The sequence below is a fragment of the Suricata suricatta genome, chromosome 16 (genome assembly GCF_006229205.1).
Source record: "Suricata suricatta isolate VVHF042 chromosome 16, meerkat_22Aug2017_6uvM2_HiC, whole genome shotgun sequence".
Lineage (NCBI taxonomy): Eukaryota > Metazoa > Chordata > Mammalia > Carnivora > Herpestidae > Suricata > Suricata suricatta.
Genome location: NC_043715.1, coordinates 6,077,948 through 6,104,272, shown reverse-complemented (window position 1 = coordinate 6,104,272; position 26,325 = coordinate 6,077,948). Strand labels below are relative to the sequence as shown.

The following is a 26,325-nucleotide window of genomic DNA, read 5'->3' as shown; positions in this document are numbered from 1 at the left end:
GCCGCTAGGGGGCGCGCAGTCCCTCTCAGAGCTCTGTCCCTCCCGCGAGGTGGACCCCACAATGGACCAGCGTCCTTCTGCCAGCTGGCTGTCCGCTCACGAGGAGAGCGAGTTGCTTCCGTGGCCTTTCATTCACTCACTGAGGAAAAGCGTATTGCCCCGAACCTTGAAAACAGTGTCAAGTGGAAGAAGCCAGTCACGACAGTGGGATCACATTATATGACCCCCATCATGTGAAAGCCCAGAATAGGGAAATGTATGGAGAAAGTCCATCCACGGTTGCTTAGGGCTGAGGGGATGGGGGCCAGGCATGGGCAGGGGTTCATTTTGGAGGTGATGAAAATGTTCCAAATTGACTGCACAACTCTACCAAAAAAACATGGATGTGTGCACTTGAGTGGATTGTGTTTGGTGAATTATATCTCAAGGTGTTTTTTTTTTTAATGTACTGAGCACCTACTGTGTGCCAGGCATACTGGAGACTCAGAAGTAAATAAAGCAAACGGCATCCTCCGCCACATCCAGTCTGAGAGAGGAGGCAGCCATTAGCCAGACAACCCCGCAAACCGTTTTTTCATCATGGCGGTGGAGAGAGCTGAAAGGAGGTGCAGGCTGCTGCAATGAGCGCCTCCGAGAGGGGGCAGCACCGAGCTAAGTGCCTCCACCTGGAAGAGCCGGAAATGACCGCCCCGGCGGCAGGTGGAGCAGGGACGCGCGTTCCAAGCGGCGGGAAGAGCCGGTGCAGAGGCCCTGAGGCAGGGCCTGGCAGGGCCTGGCAGAGGGGAGGTACGGACTAGCAGAAGGGAGGAAGACGAAGTGAGGGGGCCGGAGCAGCAGGGGAGAGAGGCAAGGGGCGGAGGCAGGGTGGTGGGGGAGAGATACATGATACTTTGGGAGTTGTTCAAATACAAACCACCCCCCTCCGTTGCGGAGCGGCGTGGAGGGGAGGGAGGCGGGCCGAAGCCTGGGAGAGTGGAGGAGGAGGTCGGGGCTCATCACCTCCCGCATTCCGATTAAAATGCCATGCTCCCTGGGGAGGGGCTGCCTGTTAATGAGGCCAGAAGTAAGGTTGTTTGGCCAGCAGCAGAGAGAGCCGTGGGAGCACCACGGGCCCGGGGAAGCTGGCAGGCAGGCGACACCCGGCTGGCCTAGCTCACACCTGTCCGCCTCCGGCCGCCCGGACGGGACAGGTCGGAAGGCAGGGTGGCGGCTCCGACGCCTCTGACATCCCAGCTGCTGCAGACCCGGGCTGGGGCTGCGCCAGGCCGGCGGGTGGGGGCGGGAGGCGGCGAGCTCGGCCCGGGGCCCTGACGTCAACGTTGCCATGGAGACCCCCGCTCCCTCCGCGCGCGTCGCAGCTGCTGCAGACCCCGGGGCCGGGAAGGTATTGTAGGGTTGAGGGGAGCAGAAAGAAGGCACCCGGGTCCTGCCGCTCTGCCCCCAGAGCACCGCCCGGCGGGAGGGCGGGGTGCCGGGACCCCCGAGGGGCTCCCCGCTGCCCCCCAGCCTGCCCTCGCCCCTGTCGCCCGGCCACAGCGCCTTTCCTGCGGTCCCGGAGCTGCCTCGGCATAAAACAGCCCGGGGGCTGCCATCCCCTCCCCCATGGTGACACACCCAAGGGGGCACCCTCCCCTGAACCGACCTCTCGCCCCTCCCCCTCCTAGCTCCATTGTTTGGGGCCCCCTGCCCCTTCCTGCCGTCGAGGAGCACGTAGGGGGGGCGCCTCCGGGTCCCCACGACCCCAGCGAGAGAGATGCGGCGTCCTGACACTGCCGCCCGCCTGCTGGCGTCGCCCTCCCCAGAGCGAGTAGGAAATGGTGTTTTCTTTGTCTCGAGACCTCGTTCAGTCGAACTTTCCAGATTCTTAAAGACGCCTGCAGTAACAGCCTGTCCAGGCTGGCGCGCTGCAGCCTCGCCTCCTTCTCGTTCGTTTCTCGTCTCTTCCCTTTTCCGAGCTCCTTCCTCCTCGGCTGGAGGAACCGTGGGAAGGGACGCCTGTCCTGTGCCTCCCGGGCCTTGCCCTCGTCCTTGGCTCCCTGCCGCTGCCCTGGCTGGTCACGGGGGTGACCAGTGTGTTCCGCTTGTGGCGCGGGTGTTGGGCTTGGGAAGACTGTGTGGACGGCCCCCCCCCCCCCGCCCAGCTCCCTCTCCCAGTTGCTAGTCACCACCCCGCTGCTTCCTGCTGGGGTCTCCAATCCTCGAGCCAAGCTTTTGCAGCCACTTTGTAAATAAGCCCTGAGGTCTGGTCTTCAGTTTTCTGACTTTCTCTATGATCCGGGGAACCCACACCTGGATGATGATTTCACGGCTGCCGAAGTCCCACTGAATATCCATCCTCTCTTCGTTATTATTTATCCACCCATCCACCTTGCAGACCTACTGTGTGCTGGCCACTCTGCTAAGTGTGGGGATCTAGCAATGAGTAAAGGCCACTCCCCCTTTTGTGGAGCCTATGTCCGAGAGGAGTCAGGCAACAAAGTCATAAAGAAAAAGATGTAGTGTCTTAAAAGGCTAGAAGTGATGGGGAAAAAATTGAATCCAAAAAGGGAGATGGAGAGAGTGGAGGAAAAGTGGCCAGGGAAGGCCTCACTGAGAAGGAAGGGGACATCTGGGCACAGCCCTGAAGGAGGGGAGGGAGGAGCATTGGAGGCAGCGAGAGCTGCCAGTGCAAAGGCCCTGAGCGGGGAGCAGGCATGGAGTGTGAGAGGAACAGGAGGAGATGGTCAGCGGGAGCAGAGGGAGCAAAGCTGGGAGGAGGGGGGAGGGCTGGGAGGCACCTGCGGGCCCTGTCGGCTGCTGGGAGGCCGTGGGCTTTACTGACACTCTTCACTCTTGTCACACCAGCTCAGCAAGTGCTTCGGTACCTGCTGCCAGCGGCCCTTTGCTGAGGGTCCTGTGCACCACGACATCCAGTTCAACATACCCCGTTATCCCCATTTTATGGATAAGAAAACAGGCGCTGGCATGTCAGGTAAACCCCGAGGGATGAGAAGGGATTCGTGTGGGAACGGGTACGTGTGGGGTGGGGAGGGCCCAGGCCTGGCCGATGGTCTCCGGGAGGAGACAGGCCTCTGCCGTACAGAAGGAAGCGGCCATTCTGTGGCTGCCCCACGTGGCTTCCAGAAAAGCCCAAAGCTTCCTGTCCCCAAGGGGCAGGAGGCTCAGCTGTCCCCAGCCTTCTGCCTCCCCCCAGGCTGATGGCCCTGAGTCACAGCCAGGTTTTTCTCTCAGGGAAGGGTTTGTGGGAGGAAATGAGGGGAAAATGAGGCTGGGTGGACTCGTGGGGAAGCCACTTCGAGGGGCGTGGCCAATCTCCTGGCCAGTCTCAGCAAGGCCCATGGACTTGATGCTTAGAAAGTGTTTGGTCTGACAGGCATCTCCTTTGTGCTGGGCCCTTGTCCTGTGATGGGTGGGTGGGTGGGTGGGTGGGGGGCTGTGGAAAGGGCTGAATGGACAATCCTGTGACTCGTGAATGGATGTATCGATTACCCACTGCTGTGTAACAAATCACCCCAAATGCATCGACTGGAATCAACAAGCGTGTTTGTTTCTGCGGTCCGGAAGTCAGGAGTGGCTTAGCCGGGTGGCTCCGGCTCCGGCTGGCTCCTGCGTGGCGTGGCGGCAATCAGGATGTCGGCTGGGGCCGTGGACTTGTCTGAAAGCTCTGCTGGGCTGGGGGACCCACTTGTGTGACGGCCCCCGCGCCGCCTCTGGCAAGAGGCCTCTGTCTCGCATCACCCGGTGTCCAGATCTCCTGACATAGCTCCCCCTAGGGTGCGTCATCAGAGAGACAGGATGACCAAAGTCGAAACGAGGGTGACTTTGGCCACCAGGTCTGTGATACCCCCACCATCACTTCTGCTTTTGGCCTGTTTGTTAGCAGCGAGGCATTAAGACCAGCGCACGCGCGGGGGCGGGAGATTAGGGTCCCCTCTTGAGGAAGAGCATCAAAGAATTTGTGGACTGATTGTAAACCCATGACAGCAGGGAAGTGGATGGTGTACCCCCATTCTTCCCTGATGCTGGAATCTTAGAATAATCTCTGACCACAGCTATTTGTGGCCGCCCCCCACACTTGTGTCCAAGGGCTCAGACCCCAGACCGTCTTACTGAATTGGTCTGAGCAGAGATTTGGACACTCATGGTTTTGTTTTGTGGAATGATCTTTTTGTTTTTTAAATGTTTATTTTAGAGAGAGATTGTGCAGGCAGGGAGGGGGCAGAGCGAGAAGGGGAGAGAGGATCAGAAGCCGGCTCTGCACTGTCCGCACAGAACCCCAGGCAGGGCTCGAACCCATGACCTGCACTGAGGTTGGATGCTTAACCGACAGAGCCGCCCAGGTGCCCTAGTTTTGTGGAATGATCTTAAACTTTAATCGTGACGTGTATGTTTCCACCACATTTTTTTACGATGGAAAAATGTGCATAACGTAAAGTTGACCGTTTTAGCCGTTTTCCAGCGTGCAGTTCGGTAGCAAGAAGCACATTCACGTGGCCGTGCCGCCACCACTTCCAGAAATGTTCGTCGTCCTGAACTGGAACTCTACCCTTTAAACACCGAGTCCCCACCCCGCCCTCCGGCAGCCCATGGTGACCCCTGCTTTCTGTCTTTATGAATTCGACCGCTCTAGACCTCAGACGACAGGGCTCCTTTGTGCCCGGCTTGGCTCACTTAGCACAGTGACTTCCAGGGATCTGCCTCACAGTACCCGTGTCCGAGTGCCCTTCCCCTCGTGGCCAAGTGGCATTTCGTTGTCCGTACAGACCGCGTTTTGTTTATCCGTCATTCAGCGGTGGACATTGGGGTGGTGGTCTTCACCTGATATTTTGAAGGCTCCCAGGTGATTCTCATGAGCCATCAGGGATGAAAAACAAGGTCTTAGACCAGCGGTACTTAAGCCTGGCTGAACATCCACATCACCTGGTAGCTGTTAAAAAAAAAATGCCAAAGCCTGGTGAGCATCACAGACCTGCAAATCTGCTGAATTGGATTCTCTGCAGGTGGACCTCGGAGTCTGCAAGAATATGCGTTACTTCCTGAAGGCCGCGGTGTGAAGACTCATTTCCCGGTCTGTGCTGCCCCCTGGTGGCAGCACTTGGGATCCTCTCCAGCACTGGCTTGCACGCCCCAGAAGGAGCCTGGAAGCGCCAGTCCCCACTGCGGCTCCCTGGCGGGTGGGGACCCTGCAGGGCTCTCCCTGCTTGGCCTCCCACACCGTATGTCCTGGTGTCAGACGAGTCTATTAGGAGAAGGCACAAACAGGTCGAGGACTCCACGTGGCTCCTTTCCAGCTACATGACCTTGAACAAGCCATTTCCTTGTTTCAGGGAGGTGACCACTGGTGGCCCTGACAGGTCCCTGAGATTGCAGTGAAGTGTGTGTTAGCTTTGGGGACAACCTAGAATTTGTTATCTTTGGCTCTGTTGACATCTGGGCAAGATTATGCCTCATGCCTGCGTGTTGTAGGGTGTTAAACAGCGTCACTGGCCACAACCCACTAGATGCCAATGAAACCCCCCGTGTTGAGGATCCACAGTCTCCAGACATGGATAAACGTCCCCTGGGGGAGGGTTGCCAGACAAAATGCAGGCTTTCCGGTTGGATTTGAATTTCAGAGAAATGACTCACAACTCTTTAGTAGAATTCTGTCCCAAAGATTGCAATTTTACTTGCTAAATCCGGGAACCCTGGGAAATCACCTGAGCTGAGAGCCGATGAAACCAGATGGAGAAGAGGCAGCAAGACTGCGCCGGCCCAGCGTGTGGGAGGGGTGAGTGAGGGGAGCCTTGGGGAGAAGGCGGCCGTGGGAGAGGAAGCTGGGCTCACAGGCCAAGTCCCGCTGGGGGCTCGGAACCACTGATGTGCGGGGGGCTGGGGACACCTTGTTTCCCCAGCACCTGGCCGACCACAAGTCGGAGCGGTTCACCCCCAGCTTCTCCCCAGAGAGAACCCCCCAGTCGTGGGGAGTCAGCCCCTACTCGCTCATTTGCAATAGGAAGAAAGGCCCAGAGAGGGGCAGGGGCTGGCCCCAAGCCAAACAGTCAGCCTGTGGCAGTGGCGAAGCCGGTTTCTAAGCTCTTCCATCCAGGACTTTTACCCCTGGGGTGGAGCCTGGGAATGTTCTCCACTTGTTGTTAAGCCCTCTGAGAGTTCCCAGAATTTTCCAGACACAGAGGTACTGAAGACAGGCCTCACCCTGAGGCGGGGCCACCTGAGGCTGTGGTCGCCAGCTGCTCTCCATATACCCCAGGGGGGTGCTGGACCCCTTTTGGGGCTGTCCCTGTCACGTCAGTCTCCTGTTATTGTCTGACACGGAGGGCTTGGACTTGGAGCCAGACTGCCTGGGGCTGAATACTGGCTCTCCTGTCCCTAGCTCTGACCTGAGCCAATCTGTGCCTCAGCTTTTTCATCTATAAAATGGGAATGGTGAAAATGACACCTACTTTGTAGGATTATTAGAGGATTTGATGAGTTACCAAGGAGAAATGCTTAGAAGAGTGACAGGTAATAAGGTTTACCACTTACCTTACTTTCCTCTAGTCTTCTGGTGACATCAACCCTTCTCCTTGGGAAGCTGGCTCGGTGGGGCTGTCAATCACAGTCACCAGCCCTGCCCTGCCTGAAGAGGCACTGCAGTCAAGCAGGGAGTAGCCATTGCACTCCTATTGTCCAGTCACTGGGTTGATGAGGCAGACAACCGTGATGAAGGTCTGTGAGGTCCTGGATCCAGCCTGACCTGAAGCTAGTGCCCTACATGTGAGACAAGAAACGTCCCATTTCACTTAAGCAAGTTTGGAGAGAGTTCTGACCCATCTACCCATTTTGCTTCATAGAGCAAGAGAGCCCCTTTCTCCCACGGACCAAGCCTGTCAGCCCCACACAAGGCCACTAACCCACTCTCGGGGAGTCAGAGGGAGGTTCTCTGTTTGAGCTGTGACTGGGGCTCACAACAACAGGAAGTAAACTTGCATGAAGTACCTGCATGTGCCACACATAGTGCTGCGGCTTTGATGTTCTCTTAGCTGCATTTTACAGGTGAGGAAAGTGTGGCTCAGAGAGGGAATGTGATTTCCCCAAGCCCACACAGCCTAGAAGCAGAATCACTTCAGTGTGAACCCAGGGACTCTGGCTCTAGAGCAGATACACTTCCCGCTGCACCACATGACTTATTTCCTGCAGGGGGGATTTTCCGTTCCATTAAAAATTTTAATTGTAAAAATATAAAATTTACCGTTGGGGCTGGGGGGAGCAGTTTAAGTCCGCATCGCCCTTCTCAGCCGAAAGATGACCTAGAGAATCAAGTACTTCAAGTGGACTGGTGCCCTGGAAAATAGGAGGCTGGGTGCCATTCATTCACTCAGCACATATTTACTGAACCCTACTAAGTGCCAGGCAATGTTCAAGACATGAGCTTCTCCAGGTTAGCCCTGCACCTGCACAGCCTCCAGAGGGAGTGTGCCACCTTCAGTCCTGTGCCCAGGAATCTATCTGGGCCCCTCTCAGTCCCTCTAGTTACAGCAAGTCCTGGGCAAAGAGCAGGTTCAAGGTCAAGTATAGATTTCCAGCCCAGTCAGAGCAGAAACTCCCAATGCACTGTCCCTGAGAAATGATCCTGTCAACCAGGTGTCCAGGGGGCTCTTAGCACAGTGATGTGCAGCGTCGCGTAAACACTGCTCTTGGGGGTCCAGGGGAGAGACTGAGGTCAGATAGACACCAGCACACATAGACAGGGCATTAGGACCTGTGGATGGCATTCTGAAGGGAAGGGTGGGGTGCTCTGCAGGGGCGTTAGCAGGACAAGGACCACCTCTCTGGAGGGGTGATGTTTAGGCTGACCAGCCTCTTCGAGGCCTGGAGCCTAGCATTGGCCTCCCCTGGCCTCCTAAATTTTCATAACAGTAACGGGGCTGCTTCCTGTGTTCCTCTAGTCCTGGGGGTTGTAGCCGCTCTGTGTCATTATTAACCCACGATACCTTTTAATGGACCTAGCTTATTATTCTGTTAAAAGAAGGAGCGTGCTTTCTATCCCTTGGTAGGACTCTGAACGACACAAAATGAACTGCTGTAAGCTGAGGAAAGGGCAGAAGGTAGCACAGTCCAGGCAGAGGCCCCTGCAGGGCCGAAGGCCAGGAGGTGGAGGGAGCGAGGCATATTGCAGGGGCGGGACCAGTGGGGCTGGAGGGGATGAATGGGGCCGGAAGTAGAAGGTGAAAGTGAGCAGGTCAGCTCTCACATGGCATGGGGTCTGGATGGCATCCTGGGAGCAATGGGGAGCGATGGAGTGTAATAGAGCAACTGAGTGATTTAACTTTCAAAGATTGCCCTGGTACCGTGAGCCTAACTCACTGGAGGGGGCCAGAGTGGGTGGGAGCAACATAACATGTTTAGAAGTTGCTAACGTCCTCTTTTCTTGCTTGCTTGCTTGCTTGCTTGCTTTCTTGCTTGCTTTTCTTGCTTGCTTGCTTTCTTGCTTTCTTTCTTTCTTGCATGCTTGCTTGCTTGCTTGCTTTCTTGCTTGCTTGGAAGGGAGCAGGTGTCTCCAGGAAGAAAAACATAGGGGCGCTTGTGCAACGTGATGTCACAGAATAAAGGCCAGGACCTCGTGGCCGCTAGAAAGCTCAGCAGTAAAGAGAATGCCAGGACTCGGAAAGAACCCCTACGAACCCTAGAGGCAGAGAAAGGCTCAACGGATGACTCCCCAGGGCTGTGCGGCCACGAACGGAGCCAGCCTGCTGGCCAAAAAAAGGTAGAAAGTAGTTTCAGGCCAGCGCAGCATCTCCTGGTGGCGAAGTGTGGCCCTTACTCCCACCGGATGCGTTGGCGACACAAGGGGTGACAGCCCCGGGGTGCTCGCGGTCTGTCTCCCAGCACAAAAACCCCAACTCCCAGGAAACGCCTGGGCCGGAAGCGGAAGCGAGTCGCGGACGAAGGCGCACCGCATTCTGGGAAGTGTAGTCCACAGAGGCCGGAAGAGTCCGCGGGAGCGGTGCATTCTGGGGAAAGCAGTCTTCACGTGGCCTGAGAGCCAGCAGAGAGTGCTGGAATGGTTGGCATGAGCCTGCCGCCGCGGCAGGGGGTTAACAGGTTTTGGATTTGGGGTCAATAAGTAGAATTTGTTTTTGTCTCTCCCAACCACCAACACCCAAGGAGGCGGAGAATAGGACCTAGCCAGCTTCAGTGATGGCGAGCAGGCCTGAGTTATTCCACTCCTTCAAGTAAATCGGCTGCGGAAACTCCCTGAACCTCTGTTTTCGTATGTGTAAAGTGGGCGGATTAATCATTCTCACCGGCAGCCTTGGTAACTCCATCAAGCAACTAGCAAGGTGCTTAAGACGCCTTCCTTGCGTAACAAGTCCCGCCCCCCTCCCTTCCCTTTGAAGCTGAGCTTACAGAGCAAATGGATGTGCTTGTCACCAAAAGCAAAAATTCGTTTCAGGAGAGCATTTGGGACGTTTTCTCCGCAAAGTAGGATTCCTTGGATTCTAGCCAAAACTCCTGGGGGGAAAGATAAGGAAATCTTGTCACTCAGAGCCTCGGCAAGCACGTGAGACCTTACTAGCCAGGACACAGTGAGATGCAAGCTAAAAAATGAAGAGGGTGCCTGGGTGGCTCAGCGGGTTAAGTGTCTGACTTTGGCTCAGGTCATGATCTCACAGTTGGTGAGTTCCAGCCCTACCCTGGGCTCCATGCTGGCAGTGTGGAGCCTGCTTGGGATTTTCTCTCTCTCTTCTGCTCCTTCCCTACTCGAGCCTTTTCTCTCTCTCTCTCTCTCTCTCTCTCTCAAAATAAATAAATAAAGTTAAAAAAAAAAAAGACAAACTCCTGTAAAGGAGTGTCCTCAGTATCAATGGGAGCATTAAGGGGTGTGTCCTCTATGAAGGGCAATTATGCAGGTGCAATGATCGCACTTGTAGGAATTTATCCTCTAGACAGACTAGACTGTTTCAAAAGGACAGAAGTGTAAGAATATTCATGGTAGCATTGTTTATGAAACATGATTGGAAATTGTCCAGGCTTCTATGGGCAGAGGACAAGTTACATACTATGTGGCCGTTACTAGGAATGAGGTGTAATGTCACCTGTGGTCCATTCCTGCACAAAAATGTTTATCCGAAATACACTGTGAAGAAAGTATCAGAGAAATCCAAATTGAGGGATATTTTACCAAACTGGCCTAGCCCCCCAAAAATGTTAATGTCATAGAAGGCCAAATCGGCTGGGAGATTGAAGGACATGAAACAGACCTGGCAATTAAGGGCACCGGGCGATCCTTCACTGGAACCTGGATTCTTAAAAAGGACATTTTAATCAGACCCCTGGGGAAATTTGATTATGGGTCATATGTTAGACATTAGCATCGAATCAATGTTGAGTTCCCTGGATGTGATCACCGCATCGTGGTGGCACAGGACAATGTCCTTCCTAGTAGCCGTCTGCTGAAGTACGTAGAAGTCCCAATGCTTGGCTCTTGGATAGTTTAGAAAAAAGAGGAACAGTTAAAGCAAAGGTGGTGTGTATTAACACTTGGTGAATCCAACTTTAAATATGTGGTTGTTCATGCTCCTCTTCTTGCAACTTTTTATAGTGTTGAAACTTCCAACGTAAACAGTAAGCGCCAACAAGAAAAAGAAAGCTGCGTATGCACTGATGGGAGAAAAGCTTCAAGAAACTTTGGTAAGATTTTTGTTTTGTTTTTAAAGCAAAGCGGTGGAAATGCACAAAACACCCGGGGCGGGAGACACACAAAATAGAGATGACAGAGGCTGCCTCTGGGAAGGGTACGGGGTGGGGGGGGGGGGCGGAAGTGGGCCACTTCTCACACTTACCCTTTTAGACCTTTCGGATTGTGTGTCATGGCCATTCAGATAAAACTAATAATAACTTCGGAGAAGACGGTTACTGGGAAAGCACTTGTGGTCAGAAAACCCCAGGCTGGGCTCCCCTGCTCCCCGGCTGTTTTTGGGAAACCCAAAACAGAAGGAAGGAAAACCAGCGACTTTCATATCCTTTCCCACATCTGATTCTCATCACAACCCAGTGAGCTAGACAGGTTTTATTTGACCCATTTTATAGATTAGGAAAACAGAGGATCAGAGAGTCTTAGCAATTTGTCTGAAGTCATGCAGTGAGACACAATTCGAGCTGAAATTGAAACAGAGTCCTTCCCAGGGACCCAGCCTGGCTCCCTCCCTCCTGCAGGTGGCCGCTCTAAGCTCTAAGGGTTGGATGTAGCAAGAGAGCGCCCAGGGTAGGTAGGGGTGGCCAGGGCGGGGTTGACTTCCAGGCTCAGGGGGCTCCCTGAGGCTCAGCCCAGCGGCTGTCCCGTTGTCGCTTTTGCATGAGGCCCTCCAGGCAGGAAACAAGTCCACGGTCCGCACCCAAAGCATAGGTCTGATTTACATGTTCATGGGCAACTGATTTGAGAGTTTATTTGGGGGGCCAGGAGCTAACTCAGCCAAAGAGCCTCTTCCCTGAGCCTGTCTGGGCTGCTTTTTACCATCTCTCTCTGTGTCTCTTTATTTATTTACTTAGAGGGAGAGAGCATGCCCAAGCAGGTAGGGGCAGAGAGAGAGGGAGAGAGAATCCCAAGCAGGCTCTGCACTGTCCACATAGAGCCCAATGCAATGTAGGGTTTGGTCTCCCGAACCGTGAGATCATGACCTAAGCTGAAATCAAGAGTCAGAGGCTTACCTGACTAAGCCACCCAGGCGCCCTTCCCCCATTTCTATAATCTGCAACAAAGTGGTCTTTCTCATTACGAAAAAATAATAAAGAAATAGACGGATATCGTTACCAAATCAAACACTAACTTTTGGATAAGGATCATAAAGTAATCAAACACTAAAGTACTTAGACATTTTGACATTTCTGTCACAACTTAAAAATGCTTTGGTATGTGATCCAGCATTTACAGTGGAGCAAATTTTTTTCCTGTGAAGGTTGCCACCCAAGTGTTCAAAGATCTGTGCGGAAGAATGCGTCAGCTTATAAGAGAAACAAAGACTCAGAACTGTAAACAATGCGCCAATCTTGGCAGCTTGTCTGAGGTCATACAGTGAGACACAGTTAGAGCTAAGACTGAAACCGGGCTCCATCCACATCCCATTAAAACAGAGCCAATGCTGTTTGCTGGATTGGCCGACCTGAAAGATGTCCGCAGTCTATTGTTACACAAAGAAATGTCTAAGTACTTTAGTGTTCGATTTGTGTAACAAGGAAAGATCCCATTTTGAGGGGAAAAATGTGCTGTAAGCATACACACACATAGAGATCTACGTGTTTGAACAAACATAGAAAACCACTTATAAAAAGTGCAAATGATTTGATGTGAATGTAAAAAGAGCATTTAATTTTCTTTCCTTTGGGGGATAATGAGGTTGATTTTTTTTTTTTTTAAGTTGGCTAAGTGTGTTTCCTCTTGTGGGAATTGCTAAAATATTACTGTCCCTTGGTCTTTTGTCACACAGACTGGGTGTAACCTTCTGGCAGCAGTGTCCTAGGAGTTTCTATTTATGCTTCCAGCGCCTCCTTTAGGCAGGTTTTTTGGAGAAGAGGTTGCTCAGCTTGAAGCAGAGGCCAGTTCTCAGACTTCGTGTAGCAAAGTCTCCTGGGAGGTGAAGCTCTGAGAAATGAAGGTGTTTTCTACCCAAAGAATCGTTCATTCTTCCAATTCTAGGACCTTCTTGCAAAGTGTGCTGTCTGGATCTTGGTGGACGTGGATGGTGTGAAAGTGGAGGTAGTTGTAATGTTTGAAAGAGGGAGGAGTGGGAAGCAGAGATGGACCACCGAGGTCCAAGGACCCCCCAGGAGAGGGTGAGGTGCCCAGGGGACCCCCTGAAAGGAAGAGGTTCAGAGGCCAGAAGATTTACGGAGGCCCTCGCTCTCGGGCCCCCACCGCGGACACCTCACTCACATCCCAGCCCTGTTGACTGCTGCCAGGACGGAAACTCTGTCACAGCCGTCGCCATGGGAGGCTAGCGAGGGGACCGATATCTCTTCCGAGCCAGACTCAGGATGGCGGCGGCGGCGGCGGCGGCGGCGGCAGACGGGGGCCACCACGCGGGCCAAGGCAGCAGAGTTTGGGCTGGGCTCCCCGGACGGTGCCCCAGACCCCTCGTGCTGTGCTGGGTCGTGTGTGGGCAGCACACCGTCCCTGGAGGTGGTGGAGGATTAGGCGGTGCCATGGCGGGTGGGCCTCTGGAGAGATGGGACTCAACCCTTCTTGTCCCTGAGATGTTTCTGATTCTCTCTCCCTCGGTGGTGGCTGCGTGGCTCATGGCTGTCTCTGCACATCCCCTGTGCCCAGCCTCCAGCAGCCGCAGCTCTGGGCTCCCTGAGAAGGAGGTGCCCCGAGGGCCCCGGGGCCTCAGCGATAAGCCTAGCATCACAGTAGTGGTGGCTTCTCAGTCTTGTCCGCCCACCGGGCCCCGCATTTGGGACTCCACAGCTCGTGTCTCCTTGAGTTCTTGCCGCAGCCTTTAGAGGTAAGGGCTTCGTTATCTCCATGATGCAGATGAGGAAACCAGGGCCCGGAGAGGGTAGGCAACCTGTCCCTGACCACAGAGCGGAAAAGCAGCGGAGTCGGGATTTGATCCCACAGCTCCAGAGGCATGTTCTTCACCAGGATGCCCCGCTCCTCCATTGTTCATAGCCATGAGGTTGGGGTCTCCCACTGTGCCCTGGACCTCGGGCGGGGGGGTCCCCAAGGCTGGAGGCTCAGAGGCCGTCCGAATTCTAGAGTGTTTTCAGGACATCACTGGGGGGTTAAAGGAGGTTGTGGTCTTAACTTCCGGGGGGGGCGTTTCCCAGAAGCCCAGGGCAAGCCTGGCCCCCTTTTTCCTGCAGGGAGGGGGCGGTATGAGTTGGGACACGTCCTCTTTTCAGGTTCTCTCTTGCTGCCTCTGACCACTTCCTCTTTTCCCCCGGGGCAGAGGCAGGCTGTGGCCGCACTAATGACAGGCATCCCAGCAGTGGCCCAGTGGCCTCTGAGTCTCTCTTGGAAGGGCCCACTCAGCTGGGCTAAGGGCCCTTCTCCACCTGGACTTCCACCCCACCCCACCTCACCCCTCCCTACCAAGACCCTCTCCTGAGTCCCAGAGAGCAGAAGGGGGGGCCAGTGGGCTCCCTGAGCTCTCTCTCAGCCAGACAGCTGCACACCCTCTCTTCAGGCTCCATGTAGGCTGAATCTGTTTCCAGCAACTTCCGTGGAGGACGTGGCCCAATTTTAGGGCCCTGCCTGGACAGCCAGACCCCTCAGGATGCTCAGGGAGGTGAGGACCCTTGTTCTGGGCAGAAGCCCCAGCCTAGCACCTCAATAGCAAGTGCCCCTTGTGGGCAGGGGAGCTGCGGCCTGGGAAGAAGCTGGGCACTGAGGAAATGTGGGTTCCAGGCCTGGCTCTGCCCCTTGTTAGCTGGTGTGTTTGACCAGGTTGCTTTTCTTCTGGGGCCTCAGTTTCCTCATCCATGCAATGGGCATAAATAGCAACACTTGGAAAGGCTGTGGGAATAAATGCGGCACTATATGTATCGTGCGAAGCGGAGAGCCTGGTACCGGCAAGGGTGTAGTGCCTTGCCTGACCCTGGGCAGAAGCTGCAGCTGGCCTGAGCCTCCCCCCTCCCCTGGCCCCCGCCGAGGAAGGGTGCCCAAGCCTGTTTCCTGCCTCCGCTCCTCCCCGCCCCAGTAGCCCCCAGCTTCCCGCCTGTAGCAGGCTCAGCCCTCAAGCTCAGGTGGACGGGGACCATCCCCTTTCCTCTGTCGCCAGTCTGGCCCCATCCAGCCAGTTTGGTAGCACGTAAACATCAGTCGTCCTTGGGGCGTGCCCAGCCCAGGGTCGTGCCAAAGTCCTGGGTCTCCGTTTCTGTTTATTGTGGCACAACATGCAGAACATGAATCGAGCCACCCGTGACGACGTTCAAGGGCACGGCTCTGCAGAGTCTCCCAGACCGAGACTCTGTCCCCGCCAAACAGGGACTCCCTCCCCGCCCCCAGCCCCCAGCCCTCCCTCCGCTCTCTGTCTAGAAGAATCTGAGTGGCCTCCCTGCCTCTTGTAAGTGGAACCAGGCAGCGTTTGTCTTTTTGTGACGGGTGTGTTTCGGTGAGCACAGTGCCCTCAAGGTCCACCCACGTGGGAGCCTGGGGCACAAGTTCCATCCTTTTGACTTGTGTTTGAACGCAGTTTGCTCTGTGTTCAGACCCCATTGGCTTATCCATTTATCCGTCAGTGACACTTGAGGTGCTTCCGCACAGGAGTGTGCAAATACCTGCTCGGGTCCCTGCCTCACTTCTTCGGGGCGAATACCTAGAAGTGGAATTTCTAGATCATACGGTGATTATGTTGGATTTTTTTTTTTTTTTTGAGAACCTGCCCCACATCCTGGGGTTTTAAGTGGGATACGGGCACTGGGAAGCCCATCTGGCCATTCTGTGTACAGGGAGATATGAAATCAGGAGCGAGCCGTCATGGGTTCAAATCCTGGTCCTGCCGCTTCCCAGCGCTGTGACCTTGGTGACTGGCTCCAGCATGTCAGCTGTGAGACAGTGCTGATGGCTCAGAGCCTGGGGCCTGCTTCGGATTCTGGGTCTCCCTCTTCTCTCTGCCCTTCCCCTGCTTATGTGCTCATTCTCTCACTCCTTCTCTCTGTCTCTCTCTCTGAAATAATAAATGAATAAACATAAAAAGAAAAGAGAAGCCAGAAAGGAATGCCTCGGACTGGCCTTCGGAGAGACAGCCTGAGCCGGGCCCAGAGGGCGAACCGAGGATGCTGACCGCCAGGTTGGCCTGGGCACAGGCGAAGAGGAGCCCTGTCTCCTTTGCTTTGACCCGGGTTGTGCCCTTCTCGGTGACCGGGTTGGGCGTGGGCCCCGTGTTTGGGGGAAGGGCGAGGAGAGCTGGCAGGGTCACTGAGGCCCGCCCACACGCATGATTACAGGGACCGGGAAGAGCGCTCTGGACTCAGATGACAGGAGCGGTGGCTTGGCGCTTTCCTCTGTGGGAGAGGCGCCGGGGGCCCCCCCCTCACGGCGAGGGCTGGCTGTGTGGATGCAGTGACACCCCTTGCCCGGCTGGCAGCCGGGGCTCCAGGGCCGGGGCCAGCGCAGTCTTCCTCCGGCGGGGGCCGCGCTGTGTAGGGCTGCCGTCTGGCCAGCTTGCCCCGGCTGGGTCCCCAGCCACCCCACCCCTCACCCCTGCCCTGGGGGACCTGCTGCTGCCCTGCATGATTCCCGAAGGGTCAAGGCGAGACCTGGGGGCTGAGGGCTTTGGTTCTGGTACACCACCCCTGAGGCTGACCCAGGCTTGCCACCTCCACCTGTGGAGGAGGGGACAGAGCCGCCTCCGGGATGCCCCCCACACCCCTCCCCATCCTCTTGCTGTCCCATCCTCTTTCCTTTCCTGTTTATTCTTTGTTCCTTCCACCTGCTGCCACCTGGTAGGTGATTTAGACATTCACAAGGCCGTGCCCTTCTCTTCACAGTTTATCCACATCTAGAACCTGGTAAGGAGCCGGCCCTCAGTCTCACTCAAGTCAGCGTTAGTGAAGGGCTTTGTGTGTGGCCCCCGGGCAGGGCTCCCTCACGGGGGCCCCTTCTCCTGACACATCTCCCTCACATTGTCAAAACCAGCCCTGTCTTCAGTACTTGCAGGTGTCCCCAAAGGGGCACTGATATCTGTTCTGGGGCATTAAATAAAATATGCCATGAAGCTTCAGTAGGATCATGTGTAGGAAATGCCTGGCACATTGGAGTTCTTAGAAAAAATAGTCACCATTTCTTATTTTAAAAAATAATGATTATGTAAACAGGGAGGACAGTATTTATTGAGCACCTGCTATGTCCCCGATACTGAAATGTTGGAATTCTGCCCTGGGAGTCGAGCTGACTTTCTCTGCTCAGAAGCAGTGACCCCCACAAAGGTCACCATCCCGGCCACAGTGCAGAGGGAGGGAGGTGTAGGGAGGGGAGGACCAGCTGTGTGTTCTTAGGCAAACTGCCTGGCCTCTCTGAGCTTCTGTTTCCTGATCTGTAAAGAGAGGCTGGAAATCCTTCCCCTCTACTGGGTCAGGGGTCAGAGGACGTAAAGCACGTGGGCAGTCTTGGCAACCGGGAGGGTGCTGCCCAGCGGAGCAGACAGGCAGCTCCCAGTGGGAGGCAAGCCCTCACCTCCTTTAACTGACTTCCCTGCTCCCAGCTCCTGAAAGCCGCCTCTGCAGGCTTGGGCGACACCCCTCAGGGACGCTAAACCTGTGGTCTTCTCTGGAGCACCACGCCACTAGGGAGAGAACATTCTACCAAGTCCACCCAAAGGTGGCCGTTCCCCTGGGGGCCCCACTGTGGCCATGCCACACTGTCGTCTGTTTCCTTCCCTGACTGCAGGCCAGCTGACGTGGTCCGTTTCCAGGGAGCCCGGGGAGGACAGAGGGGCTTGTCCAGGGGCACAGTGGGACTTCGGAGGTCGGTGCCGAAGTGGAGTGGTAGAGCCGGCGCTATAGAGCGTCAGATCTCCAAGCCCGGGAGCAGTCGCGGAGGCTGGGTGGGGGCAGAACTTCCCCTCGAGGGCCAGCTTGCCCTCGTCCCTGCTGCCTTCCAGAAAGCTCCGTGGGATGGTAGGATGTGCTGCTGTGCGTCTCTATCAGTGTTGCCAGCCTTCATGGCCACTGATGAAATTACCTCAGGGCACCTGGAGGTTCAGTCGGTTAAGCGTCCGGCTCAGGTCATGATCTCACGGTTCGTGGGTTCGAGCCCCGTGTCGGGCTCTGCGCTGACAGCTCAGAGCCTGGAGCCTGCTTCAGAGTCTGTGTCTCCCTCTCTCTCTGACCCTCCCCTGCTTGCACTGTCTCTCTGTCTCTCAAAAAAAAAAAAAAAAAAAAAAAAAAAGATTACCTCCTTTAATCCCCAAGCAAATGTATGAGGCGTCTACTAGTGTTATCCCCATTTCACAGGTGAGGAGGCTGTGGTACAGAGAAGTTAAGTGTCTTGCTCAAGGTCACACAGTGAGGGAGCTGAGCCTGGGTTCCAGCCCAGGTCGTCTGTAGCCAGAGCCTGTGCAGATGGCCATGCCACACACCGTCAGGGGCCAGGGGCGGACGGGCAGAGAGCTGAGTAGAAGAAGGAAGGTGATCGCTGGGTCCCAGGTCCCACGTGAACTTTTCATTAATATTGGCGTTGAAGAGTGACAGACGTCCCTAGAAGGGTGTCACCGGCTCTATCTTATTGAGGAAGAATAGGAGCCCGGAGGGGTTGAGTTGCCCAAGCAAGGGGGCTATGCTTCGAACCAGATGTGTCTACACTGCAGAGTACTGCTCTTTCGGCAACCCCCGTCACCTGACCTCGTTGTCTTGGCAGTTTGTTCCAAGTCTGCTCTGTCCTGGGAACCTTGGACCTGGAGCCAGGCCTGGGACAGACAGACCAGACCTCTCCACATGTTTTCTGAAATAACGTAAGAGATTCCAGTTGTTTCCACTTGCTGCTACTTTGGGCGAGGGAGAGGAAGTGTGGTAGGAAGTGTAGTGACCTCACATCTTTTGTGCACAGATGTTTGCTGAGCCCAAACCCTGCTGAGGTGGAGACTCGGGAAGAGAGACTCATGTTGGAGCAGTTGCATCTCCTTTACTTTTGGGAGAGTTAAAGGAGAAGGAAACTCTAGGAAAGACCTGCATTGAAAATTCCTTCCTTCCTTCCTTCCTTCCATCCATCCATCCATCCACCCACCCACCCACCTGTGCATCCACATATCCATCCATCCATCCATCCATCTATCCATCTGTCCATCCCCCCACCCACCTATGCGTCCATCCATCCATTTATCCCTATATAAATCTCTATTAGTAATCTATAGCTCCCTCACCCCAAAACTTCATGGTTTAAAACAACAACAGTAATTTATTATCATGGTTTCTGAGGGGCAGGCATTCGAGAATGTTTGGCTGGTTCGTGCTGCTATTAGTAGCAGGCCTTAGTCCCTCTCCACCTGAGCCTCTCCAGAGGGCTGCTTGAGTGTCACACAGCATGGCGGCTGGCTTCCTCCCGAGACAGCAGCCCAAGGGACCGAAGCAGAAGCTGCAGTGCCTTTTACATCCTAGCCTCACACATCACACATTGTCCCTTCCCCAGAATTCTGCAGTCACGGCGTCAGCTTTTGTTTAGTGTTGGAGGAGACAACACAAGGGCATAAATCCCAGGAGACGAGGCTAATTGGGGACCATTTTGGAGGCTGGCCACCACCATCCGTCCACCCATCGATGGATCCATCCATCCTTTTTGCATCTGTCCATCCATTCAATCAATAAACATTTGCTGGGCTCCAGTTTGTGCCAGGCCCTGGACACAACACACACATACACCCCCAAACCCAACCCAACCCGACAGAAGAGGAGGAAGCCCCTATAAGAAAGCCATTGTTGGACATTTCCTTTCATTTTCTATATTTTTAAACAGCTTCATTGAGATACAATTCACATCCCACACCACTCTCTCAAAGTATACGATTTACTGATTTTTGGTGCATTCATGGAGTTGTGAAGCCATCACCACCATCAATTCTAGAATGTTTTTACCACCCCACACAGAAACCCCTGCCCCTTTAAGCGGCCACTCCCCCTTTCCCCTTTTCTGCAACCAGCTTCAATCACAAGCTTGCTCTGTCTCTATAGATTTGCTTATTCTGGACATTTCACATACATGGAATCGTAAGGCACATGCTCTTTGTGACGGGCCCCTTCGACGTGGTGTTTTCCAGGTTCGCCCATGCTGTAGCGGGCCTCAGTGTCTCATTTCTCTGTGTTGCTGAATGTATTCCACTGTAGAAGCAGACCATGTTTTTGTTCACCCAGCCATCAGTTGACGGACGTCTGCCTTGGGTTTCCACCACTTGGCTGTTATGAATAATGCTGGTGTTAGCCTTCAAGTTTTTGTGGGGATGTGCGTCTTCACCAGTCTTGAGTCTAACACCTGGGAGTGGAATGGCTGAGTCATACTGTAACCCCGTGTTCAACCTTTTGAGGAACCACCATACCATTTTCCAAAGCAGGTGCCTCCTTTTATATCCCCACCAACAGTATATGAGGGTCCTAATTTTCCCCTCATCCTAGTCAACACTTCCTGTCTTTTTTTTAAATATTAATTTTGAGAGAGAGAAAGAAGACGTGAGCAGGGGAATGGCAGAGAGAGAGGGAGAGAGAATCCCAAGCAGACTGCACTGACATAGGGCTTGAACCCACAAACTGAGATCATGACCTGAGCCAAAGTCAAGAGTTGGACACTTAACTGACTGAGCCGCCCAGGCACCCCTGTCTTTTATTTTATTTTATTTTACCTTAAGTAAGCTCTACCCCCAATATGGGGCTCCGGTTCACGGCCCTGAGATCAAGAGTCATATCCTCTACTGACTGAGCCAGCCAGGCATCCCTGTTTCTATCTTTTTAAAATTTTTGCCACCCTGGTGTGTGTGAAGTGGTATCTCATGTGATTTCATTTTGCATTTCCTAGATGGCTAGTGATGTGGAGCATCTTTTCATGTTTTATTGGCTGTGTGCATGTTTGAGAAAATGTTTGGACTTTTTGCCGATTTTTAACTGGTTTAGGTGTCTATTTGAGTCATAAGACTCCTTTATATATTCTAGATACAAGATAAAAGTCTCTTAAAAGATTTATGATTTTAAACATTTCCCGCGGTGCCTGGGTGGCTCAGTCGGTTAAGCCTCCGGCTTCGGCTCAGGTCAGATCTCACACTCGTGGGTTCGAGCCCCGTGTCAGGCTCTGTGCTGACAGCTAGCTCAGAGCCTGGAGCCTGCTTCCGGTTCTGTGTCTCCTTCTCTCTCTGCCCCTCCCCCTCTCATGCTGTCTCTATCTGTATCAAAAATAAATAAAACATTAAAAAAATTTTTAAAAAACATCTTCTCCCATTCTGTGGGCTCCTGTTCTTTTTCAGAGTACCTTTTTTTTAAATTATTATTAAGATATTTTTTAAAGTACAGAAATGTATAAATAGAAAAATAACCACCCAGAGATCATGATTCATATTTAATCACATTTCCTTTTTTTTGTCCTTTAAATCAATTCAATTATGTATTTATTTTTTGGCAGGCATTTCTTTGCACAGTACAGAACTCTAAACATTGGCTTTGAGTATTACTGACTAATGACTTTTGTCTTTTTAAGTAAGCTCTACACCCAACGTGGGGCTTGAACTCACGACCCTAAGATCAAGAGTTGGATGCTCCACTGACTGAGCCAGCCAGGCACCCCCAGAATTTTAAAGGTTTAATATAAGTTTCTGCCCTCAGCCCCAGCCACTCAGGCTCCTTGCTGGGAATAACCACCAGTACCACTTTCTTGGCGATTTTTCAGTGATAGTTTATACATGCGTGGATATACATGTCGATTTCCCCTTAAGTTGTAGGACACCGCCCATTGCACTCAGCACTGTCAACAGCCTCTTTACAGGCCTTCAAGTCGACACAAGTTTCTCCACACCATTAGGAATCACCCTGAAGATGTGGCATCTCCAGCAGTTGTGGGTGGCAGCGCAGGAGCCCACTGTAGTGTCAGCGGACACAAGGAGTTCACTGCAGGCTGTTACGTGACTTGCATGTTCTGGAGAGGGGCAGAGATCCACGCCTGGAGTCTGCACCGCCTGAAGCAAAGCAAAATCAGACGCTGGGTGGCTCCAGTGGAAACAGCTGGCTGATTCTTCTGGGCTCAGAGGCTGCAGCCTCTGGTCTTGCTGCTGCCAGATGCCCGGCATCCACATCGCTGCCTTTGCCTGGTATGCGCCCTCTGACACGCGCATGTCCTGTTCAGCTTACCAACACGAGCCTGTGCTGGGGCACCGGCCTGAGGGGGCAGCCAGGAATATCTGCACCCTCGCTGCAGGGGAGTCTGGGAAAGCAAGGCCCTGACTTCCACTGGGAAAGGTGTGGCCTCATCCGTGGGGATGCCTCGGACATAGAGGGCGGGTTCACTGGGCAGCCAGAAAGAATGGCACCAAACTTGAAGGTAAGTGTGTTTCAATTATAAAATTATAATTCCTCTGATTGTAAAAGCATTGCACGAGTGAGAGGTGGTATGTGATAAGGGCCAGGTGTGCCCGGTGCTGGGGCTGCCCGGCCAGGTCCAGCCTTACCGCTGTCTGCGTGATTTCAGCTTCTGCGTGACCAGCCTCCTGGTCAACCAAATGGGGGTAATCACCGACCCTCCCTCACGAGGTTGGGCTGAGGGCGGAGCAGGTTATCAGATGTTAAAGTTTAGGACCATCCCGGGCTCACCATATTTGCTCTATAGTTGTTTGCTCTTTTTATTTCCCCAGCGTTTTATTGTGAGTGTTTTCGAGCACACAGAAAAGTGTAACAAATGGCACAGCAAGCGTCTGACCACCTGTGATTCCTCCCGGAACGTTCCACTGTGTCTGTTTTATCACATCTTCCCATCTGCGTTTCTTTCCAATCAATCACACATCCTAACTTTAATGTGTTTGAGAGTAGTGGCAAATGTATGTATATGTAACTGTTATCTTCTCTAAATGTTCATTCATTTTGAGAGAGAGAGCAAGAGAGAGAACAGGTGCACATGAGTGGGGGAGGAGCAGAAAGAGAGAATCCCAAGCAGGCCGTGGACACTGTCAGCACAGAGCCTGATGCGGGGCTTGAACTCACAAACTACGAGATCATAACCTGAGCTGAAATCAAGAGTCAGACCCTTAACCAATTGAGGGTGGCACCCAGGCGCCCCACACTATTATCTTTTTTTAAAAGTTTATTTATTTTGAGAGAGAGACAGTGAAAGTAGGGGAGACGTAGAGAGAGAGGGGGAGAGAGAATTCCAAGCAGGCTCTACACTGCCAGTGCAGAGCCTGATGTGGGGCTTGAACTCGCAAAACCATGATATCATGACCTGAGCCGAAACCAAGAGTCAGACACTTAACTGTCTGAGCCACCGAGGTGCCCTCACTATTAGCTTTTTAAAGCAACTCTTAACTGTTAGTTTAAATAATATGTGTGCACAGTTTGTCTTGTGCTTCCCCATAACACAGTGGCCTGAGTCCTATTTGGTGAAATAGCCTTTGTCAGGTGGAGGGAGTAGTGAGAGGGCAGAGCAGGGGCTCCCTGATGGTGGGAACAGCCACACCGGAATGTGTCCCCCCCCCCCTCGCCCCCGACAGACTGATCATAGTGTCCCTTAAAGGGACATTTCAAATACTTGTTCAGATAGTCCTCTCTTCCACTGTCCTGGACAATTCTGCTCTGCCCCAAACTTGCAAGCCCACGTGACAGAGCAAACCCCTTGTACCCATGATCTATTGCTGTCCAGCGAATCGTTCCAAAACTCACTGGCTTAAAACCGCGTTGATTATGGACCATGGTTTCTGTGCGTACGGATTGGGGAGTGGGGGGCTGTTCTGGCTCAGGGTCTCCCATAGAGTTGCAGGCAGATGCTGACTTGGGTTGGGGTTATCTGAAAAACATCTTCACTCTCGGGTCTCTGCTGTCTGGGCTCGGGCCGGGGGGTGGCGGGCCCAGAGCCGCTGAGGCTCCCTGGGACTCCCTCCGGCTCTGCACCGTGTCCCTATGCAGTCCCTCCAGCATGGTGGCCTCAAGGTAGCTGCTCTTAGGCCAGCGTGGGGCCCCTAAGGCATCTGTCCTGAGCCGGGCAGAAGCTGTCAGCATCCTCTCTTCCACCGCGTCCTGCTGAGCAGTTACACGAAGTTATAAAGACTGGCCAGTCCCGTGGAGGAATGTCCGTGTCACACGGTAGAGCAGCTGGTATGGACAGATGTGTCTGGAAAATACAGTCTCCCATAGCTGGCTTTTGAGTGGATTGCCTCTCCTCAGATGGCCGTTTAGCCACCACCACCGATTATTACCTGGGCCTGTGGGGGCCTGGGGGGCTCCCATCCCCGCCCCTGGAAATTACCTTTCCAGTGGCAAGCTGAGCCCTCTAATTCCAGCTCTCGGGGGGGGGGGGGGCGTGTGGCAAGCCTGATTTTCTCCATCTTGTTCATTACAAGCCTGATTTTCTCCATCTTGTTCATTACCAGCCTGATTTTCTCCATCTTGTTCATTACCAGCCTGATTTTCTCCATCTTGTTCATTACCTCGTGTACTGGGTTGAACAGTGTCCACCCCCCAGTTCACGTCCCACAGGAGCCTCAAAATGTCACCGTCTTTGTATATCAAGATGTCATACTGGGCTGTAGTGAGCCCTGAGTTTCGTGACTGGTGTCCGTATGAAGAGAAGAGAGGACACGGAGACACATGTGACGAGAGAGACGCAGGGCGGAAGGACACGCCTACTCCCCAAGGGCCACCAAGGGCCGCTGGCGCCACCAGTAGTGAGGAGAGAGGCCTGGAGAGGTTCGCCCAGAGCCTCAGGGGACCCAACTTCCCTGAGACCTCGGTTTGGGACCTCTGGCCTCCTGCACGCCACAGAACCCATCTCTGGTTTTCAGCTCTTACTTTGTCGGGGATAGTTTGGTCCCTTACAAGTGCGTAGCCTGCTGGCTGATTGGCAGCTTCATTCAGACCCGACGCAGAGGTTCCATCTGTGAAAGAATGTCCCCTGTGGACGCCTCTGCTGGGTGGCTGAGGGAGGGGGCGCGCCAGAGGCCCCGGGCAGGACCCAGCCGACCTGGGAGGATGCAGCAACCCGTGAGTCACCAGACACCGAAGCGTGTTTCTGGTTCGGGGCTTTTACTTTTTTTTTTTTTCTAAGTTTGAAAATCCAGAATGGCCTTTGCAGGTGTGTCCAGAGTCTCCGTGTCTCCGGAGCTGGTGTGACTCTGTCCACACGGGCACTGTTTTGAGTGGCAACAGCGGCGACCTTTGGAACCAAGAGGAAAACTGCCCTCTGGGTTCCGGCTGTCCTCGCCACGCTTGGGGCCGTGAACCGTCATTCCCAAAAGTCGGGGGGGCGTGGGGCAGGGGCACGAGACAGCACTTGCAGGGGAGGCTGTGCTTCTTCTGCTAGACGGGGGACCCCCGGGAGGGGAAGTTGCTCCCCACTTCATGGCTTTTAGGGATTCTGCATTCTGTACCCACTGTGTGCCCCTCAAAAGCAAGCAGCCCCCCACCAATCTTGGGGACTTGACAGGGGCCTAAGTTCCTTCTCTAGGTGCTCACTTAGCTGGCTTTTTCTCCTCCTCAGGTCATGCTCAGAGGACCTCTTCTCCAAGAGGACTTTGTGACCACCATGTCTGAGTCCCCTCCCACTTCCCCCATCATGCCCATCTGCTGTGTCACAGCGCTCGAACTTTGTCACCGCCATCTGGAATGACCTTGGTAATCTGTTTCCTTGTTTATGGTCTGTCTTCTCCAGTAGAAAGGAAGAGCCACAGGAATTTTTGGTCCACCCCTGGCTCCTGTAACAGTGCCTGGTACAAAAATGTCTGTGCCAGGAATGCACGACCGTGCAGAGAGAACGCCTCGCCTGGTCTTCCCGCCTTCAGCCCGGCTCCCTCCTCCACCCTCCCCTGCGCACACAGGGGATTTTCCAAGCCCAGAAATCATCCAGGTCACTCTTCTGCTCTAAGACCATCAGTAGCTCCCCACTGTCTCAGGTAAAATCCAAAGGCCCTAGCAAGGCTCAGCAGGTCCTGTCAGCGTCAAGCCCTGCCTTCCTTCGGACACGTTTACCCTTCACTCCGAACCGAGCCCAGCCCAGATCACATCAGCCCTCTGCAGAGACCCGCCCTCCCTGCCCGCGTCCCCGCTCAGCTGACCACTCTGGCCTCTCACTGGCCTCAGGGAAAGTCACTGCTCTCAGGAAGCCTCACTGACCCTGTCTTCCCAAACCTGCATTAACTGTTCCTTCTCCCACAATCCCCACCTTGGCCTTATCGTCTGTATTGTAATCTGTTTTTGTTGTTGTTAAGTAAATTACGATCTACACTCAGTAGAACTCACCCCTTTTGGGATATAGTGTATGAGTTTTGGCAAACACATAACAGTTGTGTAATCTCTCGGGATAGTCAAAATATAAAACCATTTCATCAGCTCTCCGCATTGCCTTGTGCTCTTTTGTGATCAACTCCCAGCCCCTGGCGATCAGGATTTTCTTTTCCCAAATGTCTGTTTATTTTTGAGACAGAGAGGGAGCAGGGGCGGGGCAGAGAGAGGAGGGGACAGAGGATCCAAAGCCGGCTCAGCGCTGACAGCAGTGAGCCCGATATGGGGCTCGGACGCACAAAACTCACCAAACACGAGATCACGTCTGAGCCGCAAGATCATGACCTGAGCTGAAGTCTGACACTCAACCGACTGAGCCACCCCAGCGCCCGGTGATGGGTTTTCTGTGTGGTTTTGCCTCTTCCAGGACGTCGGATCAATGGAATCTTC

General features: G+C 53.9%; 3 long non-coding RNA genes across 5 annotated transcripts; 2 read left to right on the top strand and 1 right to left on the bottom strand.

Annotated features, from left to right (window-relative positions):
• Positions 1–673: 673 nt before the first annotated feature.
• On the top strand, positions 674–25,988 carry LOC115281249. Of its 3 annotated transcripts, none has more exons than XR_003904189.1 (5): positions 674–786; positions 2,845–2,971; positions 10,586–10,674; positions 21,390–21,991; positions 25,136–25,988. It is a non-coding gene; the product is annotated as an uncharacterized LOC115281249 (long non-coding RNA). The 3 variants fall into 3 exon arrangements; XR_003904190.1 differs by lacking the exon at positions 25,136–25,988 and adding an exon at positions 24,060–24,639; XR_003904188.1 differs by lacking the exon at positions 25,136–25,988 and adding an exon at positions 23,970–24,639.
• LOC115281250 lies at positions 4,276–8,455 on the bottom strand. Its single transcript, XR_003904191.1, has 3 exons — positions 8,347–8,455; positions 6,526–6,750; positions 4,276–4,927 (listed from the first exon to the last, which is right to left on the bottom strand). It is a non-coding gene; the product is annotated as an uncharacterized LOC115281250 (long non-coding RNA).
• On the top strand, positions 12,746–16,706 carry LOC115281251. The gene is made up of 2 exons (XR_003904192.1): positions 12,746–13,484; positions 15,681–16,706. It is a non-coding gene; the product is annotated as an uncharacterized LOC115281251 (long non-coding RNA).
• Positions 25,989–26,325: the final 337 nt, after the last annotated feature.